Source organism: Brienomyrus brachyistius, chromosome 18 (assembly GCF_023856365.1).
Source record: "Brienomyrus brachyistius isolate T26 chromosome 18, BBRACH_0.4, whole genome shotgun sequence".
NCBI classification, from domain to species: domain Eukaryota; kingdom Metazoa; phylum Chordata; class Actinopteri; order Osteoglossiformes; family Mormyridae; genus Brienomyrus; species Brienomyrus brachyistius.
This window is the reverse complement of record NC_064550.1, coordinates 21,680,141-21,690,270: the sequence shown is the minus strand read 5'-3', so window position 1 is coordinate 21,690,270 and position 10,130 is coordinate 21,680,141. Positions and strand designations below refer to the sequence as shown.

General features: G+C 43.3%; 1 long non-coding RNA gene across 1 annotated transcript; it reads left to right on the top strand.

Annotated features, from left to right (window-relative positions):
• The first annotated feature begins 5,172 nt into the window (after window positions 1-5,172).
• On the top strand, window positions 5,173-6,619 carry LOC125713085 (uncharacterized). Its single transcript, XR_007383465.1, has 2 exons — window positions 5,173-5,806; window positions 6,159-6,619. It is a non-coding gene; the product is annotated as an uncharacterized LOC125713085 (long non-coding RNA).
• Window positions 6,620-10,130: the final 3,511 nt, after the last annotated feature.

Below are 10,130 nucleotides of genomic sequence, written 5' to 3'. Positions count from 1 at the left end.
GTGTGTGTGTACATTAGGTTGTTCCTGAACATCTGGGCTATATTTGAGACTCATTTAAAAAGCGGAGCACTTAAGAGAAGACATCCAACACATTTATCGTTCCCTTGAAGTCTTCCAAACTGCTTTATTCATTCCACTTTTAGAACAATCTGGCATTCCATCACGGCAGCGTTACCTTGTGAACGTTTCAAAGGATTCATCCTGTCCGACGTCTCCTCTGAGTGTCCTGCATGTCACAAGCTATTTCATGGAGTGGTGTCATGGTGAACTCCGTCTGCCCGAGTTGTGGCTCAGCAGGAAAGGCCTTGGATCCTGTGATCAGAAAGTCGCTGGATAAATCCCTGGGGATGTCACTGTTGGGCCCTTGAGCAAGGTCCACGCCCCCCACCCCCATTCTTCCAGAGACTGGTTGAAGTAAGAAATGTAATGTCAATGCTCTTTAAGTCCAAAGACATGCAGTTAGGCTAATTAGCATCTCTGAAATTCCGATTATGTGTGCCTTGCCACAGACTGGCATCCCGTCCCGGGGCGTGCCCCTGCCTTGTGCTCTACGTACCTGCTCTCTGACCGAGATAAGTGGTCCGAGGATGGATGAATGCATGGCATGGCTGTTGTAACAGGTGTGTTTAAGCACTTTGGTGTGTTTCCAGATTGATTCCATCCATACCTTCTTCCTCCAGTCATTTTCCTGGAAAAGGGTCACATGGTTGCTGGAAACCTTTTCCAGGCAACATGGGCACAAGGCAAAGGAGCATCCTGGATGGAAATCTTACGAGTCGGTAATTCAGGGAAACTGGGCTGCCGGGTGCTATGTGTCGGTTGCATAACTGAAATGTGAATCCAACGTTCCTGATGAGAACCGGCTTTGAACGTGACACAGCAGAGAGGGACTGTCGGCAGGCCCAGGAAGCGGCCGGTGAGAACAAGGCTCTCTTCTGGAACCAGTGACGCAGTCAGGATGGGGATCCCTGTCCAGCAGCATCTCACTTCCAATTAGGAAATGGATCCTGACAGATCCTGCACAAAGGACACATGCCAGCAGAGTGTGTTGCCAAGTTGTGACCAATACCCCTGGTCTCTCGTGGTGGGGCGGAAGGTGGGGGTGAGGACAGTGCACAAGTCACATCAACAATGATTGGAGGCAGGACACAGGTTAACATCTCACTGCTGGCCTCATCTGACAGCATTTTCGAAAAAAAAACTGCCCTGATGCTACAACTTCATTAGGCTGGCAGTCCATCGGTGTCTGTTCCGTTAGGTTGTCTGGGTCATAGTAACCATATGCTCTCCTTGGTTTTACGTGAGCAAATTAAGCGGGATTAGCGGCAGCCGATTCGATTGTAATCTAGGCTATGGGTTCTTGGGAAGCGCAAAGACTTATGGGTAGTACCAGCCGCGGACAACAGAAGAGCTTTCTGAAACCTCGTACGCATTTTTAAAGCTCTCGACGCGAAGATTTTTAAAAGTAGTCTTACTAAAGAAAAGAAAGGTAATCGTTATCCCTTCTGCTCCTCTCCTTTTAGCACAAGGGACAGATTGCGGCATAAAGTGTCCGTTTTCTCGGCAGCTGGATTTCAAAACTCTTCCCCCCTTTGTTAGTGCTGTAGGCAGGCTATGACAGGAAGCGCTAACTGTGATGGTACAAAGCACAGGAGTGTTTTACTAGGTATACTCCCGCCGCGCATCACCGCTCACCTCCGCCACGTTATCAGCGGGCGTGAACGAGCGCACGTTCCCCATAAGCGTAAGGGAGCCTCCCCCGCTGACGCCGTCAGATGTCTCCTCTTGGTTCTCGTGCTTCCTTACTTTCGGGAATTAGTCGCAAGTGGATTATCAGTCGGCTTGATCCGCTGAGCCCTGCCTAGCTTGGAATGCGCCGTAACGGTATGAGATCATCTCTTGGAGGCGTGGCCTCAGCTCACCCCCGCCGCACACGCGCTCTTCCCACCTGTCCGCCGCGGCCCCGCCAGTGCTGAGCGAGTGGCAACCCTCCTGGTCACAGCTGTCACAGTCCCCGGCATGCCAGGCATGCATAGGCTTCGCTGGGAGAGGGGAGAGGCAGCTTTTCCCCAGCCCTAATCCTGCATTTTTCTCATCCTCCATGGCCCAAATGATGCACCACCAACATCTGCCAGCAAGCAGATTCCCAGCCGCAAAGGGGAAGTTTGCAGGAGAGGAATCGCAAGGTCTTGTCGCCCCAAAGGCCTCCTCCCTGCACCAGATTTCACAGCCACTGACGCGCCAGATCTTCAAAGCAGATCGGACCCACCACGCATGGAGTTTTTATCGTACTCTTAGCCGCACAGATATAATCCGGAGGTTACAGCGGTCATACATTTCATCCTGTGGGGACAGGGAATTCTGAGATTTATATGTAAACATACATAAGGTTTGCTTCATGTGTGGATCTCCTCCCTGCCCTGTATACTTCTAACAGGAGTTGGAATTAAACAAAGTGGAAATAAAACTAAGCGGGAAGTAAACAAAGTAGGAATTAACAAAGTGGGAATTAAAAATGGTTAGAACCTATATCATAACCTGGGCCAGTTCCAGGCAGATGCCCCCGATCCGTTCGGCACAAGAGGACCCAGACAAAGTCATGAAAAAATATATATTATATACACAGCTGGCTCTAGCTGTAGGCAGAGTAGGCAGCTGCCTTGGGCCCCCGAATTGCACTGTGAAGGAAGTGAAATCAAGCAAAGCTTCACCTAGGCCCCCTGAAAAGGTAGATATGGCCCAGATTCTACCACAAGCTTCAGCAGCTGATAAGGAAAGCAGACAAGCTGACAATTAGCTGAGATCAACTGAGAAGGCTTTCTGGTTTCAAACAGAACTTCTCAATGCCTTCACAAAGATGAACATATAGCACGTAACACATATTGCTAATAATTACAGACCTCTTTTTACATGTTCTCCTCTTTATATACAGTATATAGTACTACGAATTGGGAACAAAGACTATAAAGTGTTATGTTATCCTCCTCTTGGCACTGCCCAAAGGGTGTAATGGGTTTTGGGAATTTTTCCAAAGAATCAGAATCACTTATCAACAAATACTTCAACATTCAAGGAGTTTCCTTTTTTTGGATTTCATGCAAGGCAAGCAAGTACAATCAAGACAATCAACGTATAAATTATGTACCTAAAGTAATGTAAACAATACCGGCTGCAGAGCTAAGGTGTTGGAATCATATTATACATAAATAATGGGCTTCACACCTGGTTAAGTACATTATATAAACTGAATTGGCGGAATGGCAACATAAACCTGAGTTACAGTCCTGGCTCTGGATTCTACAGAAGCAGAACTGCAGAGGGGAGCAGCATTCGGGCGCAAGGATCTATAGCCCTGGTCTTAGGGTGCCTGTTTTTGCCTCCCTTTGAAGTTAAACCAACTGTGGCTGGAATTACCATGAACCACTGTCAATCACAGGTATACCTCTCTTCCCTATTGTTGCTATACTGGTTGTCTTACTTTCAACCAGCCAGTGATTGACAGCACGCAGTGATTGACAGCACGCAGTGACTGACAACACTCTGTAATCCCAATTTTGGCCTAAGAGGTCCAGTCCCAAAACAGAAGGTTAAATTACCTTAATTAGAATAATAATTAGTTTGACTGGACGCTTGGTTGATTTGACAGAATGAAAATGGCATATAGGCTAAGCCAGCCCGCGACAAGGGACTGTGATAATTCGAAGCGTGAGGACGCCCCCTTAAAAACTTAGACAAGAGAGCGAGGGACAAAGAAATTGCCATTTAATTCACTCTATACAATACACTGAGTGTATTACGTACTATACAGGACGTCTAAATCGGCTCGGAGTATCTTATTTTCTGCTATCTTTTATTGTCTTTCTAGAACCTGCTGTAATGCCCAAATTACCGTCAAGGGATTAGTAAAGTATGCCAATAAAGTAGACCCAAAATTCCATCCATCCATCTATCTATCCATCCATCCAACCATCCATCCATCCATCCATCATCCAGCCAGTTATCTTGACAAGGCCATGAGAAGCCTGCAGCCTATCCCAGACAACGGAGAGCACAAGGCAGATATACCTTGGATGGGATGGAGTTTAATCTCCGGTTTCATGACTTTTTTGGACTAAGCATACAGTACAGTTCATGCCTTTATTTATGCCGCTGGTGTCTTTTATTCAAACCCAAGGATGAATATTTTACTATAACAAACTGCACTGTTTATTGCAGATATTCCAGATAATTACGATAATTGACATAATAGAAAGAAAAGACTTCAAACGGCTCAGGGGAGCCTGAGGTGTAAAATCGGGTACATGCAGGACGGACTCCATGATCTGACACATACGAGGCAGTCTGGAGCCATTTGTTCACCTGAAAACAGGGGTGGAAGAATTTTTGCTAACAGCCGGATGAGCTACTTCAGTAAAAAATGAACTAACCTGAGGTGGTACGGCGCCTTTCTGTCGGCTGTCTTGCTCAGCTGACAGTCTTTATATTAGCAGTAACACAGGTCCAGCATCCGAACCTGCTGATCCACATACCACCACCAGCCTATAGCACAGGAAAAAATGGCTGTCACACTCAAGCTCGGTGAATTATTCACGGTTTTGCGCTCTTGTTGTTGTGATGAAGACTCTCACGCGGGAATCAGTAATCGCTGTCACAGAGGTATTACTCAAGGGAAAATGATGTCGTTCAAATAGTGGAGGTAGATAATCACTTTTTTTTGGTAAGTGTCCGTAGAAGATGCATGGATTGGTATTATTGTTTAATTACATTTTAACGGGATTGAAAATTTACTGCCACCTTATATTGGGAAAATGTCTAGAAGTCGGATGGATAGATGATTGATATTTTCTGTATATAATATATGAATAATCAAGGATGGACGAGCGAAAGACTTCAAAACAAAGTCATAAATGATAGTACTCGCTTTACACTGCCGCCCTAAAAATAAAAATGCCACAGACGGGGATCTGTGTGAAAGATATAGAGTATTTAAAGACATTAATATACTTAAAAGTGTCCCATAAAATGAAATTGCAATTACATCATTGAGGGGGATGTCAGAAGCAGAGGTGGAAAGTCCAGGTTCAGAAAGTACTTTGCAGACCAAGATTTTGTTTCAATCAAGCAGTTGATTACTCGTGACTGTGACTCTTTATACTCAACTGGCTGGTTGAAACAAAACCTTGGTCTGGATTTGTACTTTCTGAACCTGAATTTTCCTTCTTTATCTCTGGCCATAAGTAGTCTGCATCTCTAACATATGCTTAGGGGGAAAAGATTATAGCGTTGTTGCGGCAGCAACTGGGCTGTGCTTTCTGACGGTTGGAAAGGTAACAGCAAAAATATTGAAAAACTATGCTTAAGTTCTAATGATAGTTAAAAAGTTGTTTCTGTAGAAGGATATTCTGCCAGGCTGTGCTCTTTACGCGACTGCTTGCAGGAAACACGACGCATTCCTTGTATCAGCGAACTTTTTTTCCAGCTTCTCTGGTGGTTTTTCTGGCTCTCAGTCATTTGTTGTTTACTGTAATTCCTTAAGCCGCCAAATATGTCATCTAAGCAAGAAAAAACGAATGCTGACCATTCCATGGTGCACACCAAAGCCTCAGATTGGCTTCCCGGGAGCAGTAGGGACATCTGAGCCGACCAGCCTGTGAGTTTCCCGGGGGAAGACGAATCAAACCGTTTGGGACCACGATACGAAACACATTTATTAATGAAACTGTCTAACAGCCAAATGCTTCACAGTGTTTCGTGACTTTATACTTTTCAAGACCCTCGCCGTTATCTGGTGGCTAAGGATGTGAAGGTAAAAAGTCAGTTTCAAGAGGCTGCCTCGCTTTTCTTCCCGAATACAAGCTTAAATTAGATGGCTTAATTTATTTCATGTGGCTTCATTATCATCCTGTCTATTAATTAGTTCCTGAGGCACATTATCAAACTGCTTGTTAATCGGTCTAATCCCCCCCATAATTCTAATTGCGTGTTGCTGTTTCTCCGCCCTTTGGCATTCAAATTCATATTTGCGGAAAACGGCTGACGTACAGGCAGGTAAAACTCGCTGGTGATTGATAACTGTGATGTTTTTAATAAAAAAAATATATAATAAAAATAGCTTTATTGCTTGTATTTATGCACAGTTCATATTTCCTACATTCCAGGTAACTTTTTAAAGCAAAGGGCGATCTTCAGGACTTCCATCCATCCATCCACCCATCTATATCCGTTAGTCCTCCTGTGTTGGGTCCCGTGTGTCTGGAAACTTCGGGCACAAGGCAGGGGCACCACACCATTCACACCTACGGACAATTTGGCAAATCCAGTTCACCTGTTTTCCGACTGTTCATTCCATTCATATTTTCAGACTGTGGGATGAAACCGGAGAAGCCGGGGGAGTGTTATAGCGTAACACAGGGGGTGTTCCACAAAGCCGGGATTCTCAGTTAGCGGGGTTAACTTAAGCTAGAAGTCATGATTGTCCGATAGGAATGCTCCTTACCTAAACACTTACAGGACAATCGTGATATATATCTTAAGTTAATCCAGCTAACTGATAAATACCCCGCTGCTTTTTGAAACACCTCCCAAGGAACCTAACAAAATAAAATCAAAACACAAAGTTTCACCGCTTTCATTTTCACTATTTCTGAGAGCTGTCTTCTCAACATCTGTCCTCACAGGATGAAGAAGTATAAAAAATAAAAATGAACACGCACATACAGTTCATACATGAATAAATTATTAAAGGATTGCGATATAGCATGTTTCGCGTATAGGGATGGTTCGTCTATCTCTAAAATGCTTCCGTAACGTAAAGAGTGTTCTGGTGACAGTTTTAACATTAATAAGATGACAGAAATGTTACCCAGGAATCTCACGTTTGAAATAATGTAGACTAATGGCAATAGAGATTTTCCATATGGAGATACAACAATACTAATTGTTAATGTTATTAAATAACCTGCACACTTCCCATATACTACAAGGCAGGAACAAAAATCCCATTGTACCCCCCCCCCCCGCTAAATGATGCTGTTTTGTTCTGTCATTGATTCAGCTGCAGCGACCCATATTGGGCCTTAGCAAATTTCACAAGAAGTAGAGTCGCGCACACTTAATAGTGACCGATTACGGTTGTCATTTTATTGTCAAGGTTGAAGATGATGAAAAATGTATTGACCTCTGCGGCTGCAGCGCAGATAAATGGACCGTCAGTAATAGCGATACTTAATCGTCACACGGTTTATGCTAATGGAGCAGACAGACTATATGTTCTGCTCCCACTAATATAAATGGTTCAACTGAATCGTTACAGCAGTTCTGTTCCATGGCATTTAATAGTCAGAACATGAGAAAAACTACATGATACCCGCTTCTTAAAAATAATACAGCAAACTTATACAGTTATCAAGATGTTGACCAGATGAAATGAATTGTTTATTTTTTACATATAAATACATTTGATGTTAAAAAATCCAATTGACAGTGGGGATCCCAAAATCGGTGCTGCAAATGGAACATTCTGTAGTGTCTGACAAGTTGAAGGAATGACTGGACAGAATTTGAAGGAAATACTGCCATCTGGTGAAATAGTCAATCACACGCGTTTTTTTTGTACGCGTATGAGCGTATGAGACAAAGTTCAATAAAAAATATTCATGGCATGCAAAATTGAGTTTATGTGCTGACACGGATGTTCTCGGGAGGGGGTCCGTAGTTTTCTCCAGATTCAAAAAGGGGTACCTGACTCAGAAAAGGTTAAGAACCACTGATGTAGGTAATGAAAGGGGAAGCAGGGTGGTTTTGGGGGGGTTTGAATGGCTGTGTTCTCTGCTTGTCCGCACCATGTTACATACGTTTCTTCTGGGTACTCTGGCTCCCTCGCTATGTCCTGACACAGTTAGCAGTTAGGCTAACAGGTATCTAACTAGCATGCCTGTCTGTGCTCTGCAGTGGACGGGCATCCTGTCTGGTGTACCCCTGCCCTGTAGCGCATTATGCTGCCTGGGATAGGCACTCTGCTGTCTTTGGAAGATTAAATTACTGGATAGAAGACAATGAACCTTATTCCTTTATACATAGACATACACCTTCAGGTAATGTGTGGCACAGCAGGCTAAGTCTCGGCCCCGGAAATCAGAAGGTTGCTGGTTCAAACCCAGCTTTTGCAGAGTAGTCATGCCTGAGGGCCCTTGAGCCTCCAGTCCTTAACGCCCAGCTCCATGGGCGTCGCTGCAAATGGCTGCCCTTTGCTGCCAAGCTTTGTCACGCCTAAGTGTGCCATGGGGCGCAAGATGGGGTAGGTGAAAGGAGAATTTCACCATGAAGAATCAACTTATTATTATAATTATTATTATTTACTATAATCCTGAGACAGAGATAAAATATATTTTCATTAATACATTTAATATGAATTCCAGTTATAAACAGTAAAACGAGTGTATTTTTAAAAGTATTTTTACCTAAACAGTGTAAGTAAGTGTATTTTTACAGTGCTCATATAGTATTAAGGATTTTTAAGTATAAATTTTGTGCCACTTTTGGCTAAATAGGTTTCGCACTTTCAGTAATCAAATAATCAATTTTAAGAACTATGTAAATTAAAAGTGAATGTATCTGACTTGTATTAAACCTAAAATCCAAAATCTGCATGATTAATGCTAAAATGAAAGCATATATTTTCAGTTTAACAGAAACAAACATCTCACATAAAAATGAAGTGTTTCACAATATTTATGCGGTGCTGGTACGTGGTACACAATTATATCAAATATTAATACTTGCTTATGATTTTTTGATAAGTTAATAATATCAGTAATTATGTTTTGGCTCGGGACAGCATGGTGGTGCAGTGGTTAGCACTGCATGGGGCGGCATGGTGGTGCAGTGGTTAGCACTGCTGCCTCACACCTCTGGGACCCGGGTTCAAGTCTCCGCCTGGGTCACATGTGTGTGGAGTTTGCATGTTCTCCCCATGTCGTCGTGGGGTTTCCTCCGGTTTCCCCCCACAGCCCAAAAACATGCTGGCCCCCTATCTAGGGTTGTTCCCTGCCTCATGCCCATTGCTTCCAGGATAGGCTCCGGACCCCTGGCGACCCAGTAGGATAAGCAGTTTGGAAAATGGATGGATGGATGGATGTTTTGGCTCTTGAACTTGTAACAGTAAAAAAACAACTTGTCCTTTGTCAAATCATCTCCCCATTTCAGGGTATCAAACTCAGATCATCCAGAAGGTGGTGCTGTTTATCAATAAATAAACTCAATGCAATTATTTTTGGACCACATACAAGAACATTGATGGATGGATGGACGGACTGACGGATGGATGGATGGATGTTGATACAGTATTGATACTTCATTTGCCATCTGTACAAGAGCAGTTACATAGGAATTTTATAGTTTTCAGATAATCCCATTTTGCTGTCCTGTGAAAATGAAGTATGGGGTCAGAAAGCAAGGTCAGCCATTTTTATGGGGCCCCAGAGTCATTTTTCAGGTTAAGGGCCTAGCCCTAGGGTCCAACAGCAACGCGATTGCTCTGCTGGCAAGAAATTTGAACCCGCAACTTTCCGCGAACAGGCACAGACGGCTAGGCCACGGAGAACACAGATGGCACTTATGGTCCAAGAACAATATGAGACCGCAATCCTGACCAGGACCATTTGAAGATGGATGGATGGATGGATGGATGGCCCGAATGAGCTAGAGAGTAAATCTTTAAAAACCATCTCAAATTAAGCTGTTTGTTCCGGCTTTTGTTAGCAAAACTAATTAAATTTCAGATAATATTGTTTGTATGCCCATAAAATGATCATGCGTGTCGTTGGGAAACTTCGGTCTACTGGTGGTACCGTGGTTCTGTATCTCTGCAAAATCCCCAGAACTGTTCTAATGATTAATGTCCATATGTACAATAATACCGGACTACAAAGATCCTGCTTAGAACCCATTAGTAATTATTACTTAAGTGTATTCCTTTCCTACCAGGAAAAGCAGGTGCTTATGGATATTCAGGTAATTATTATGTTTTGCATACATAAATGAACAGCTAATATGCCATAAATATTCTTTCAATTCGTGAGTAACCAGAGTAAATGAATTAAACATTCTACCATATGATAAGTTTCATTGAG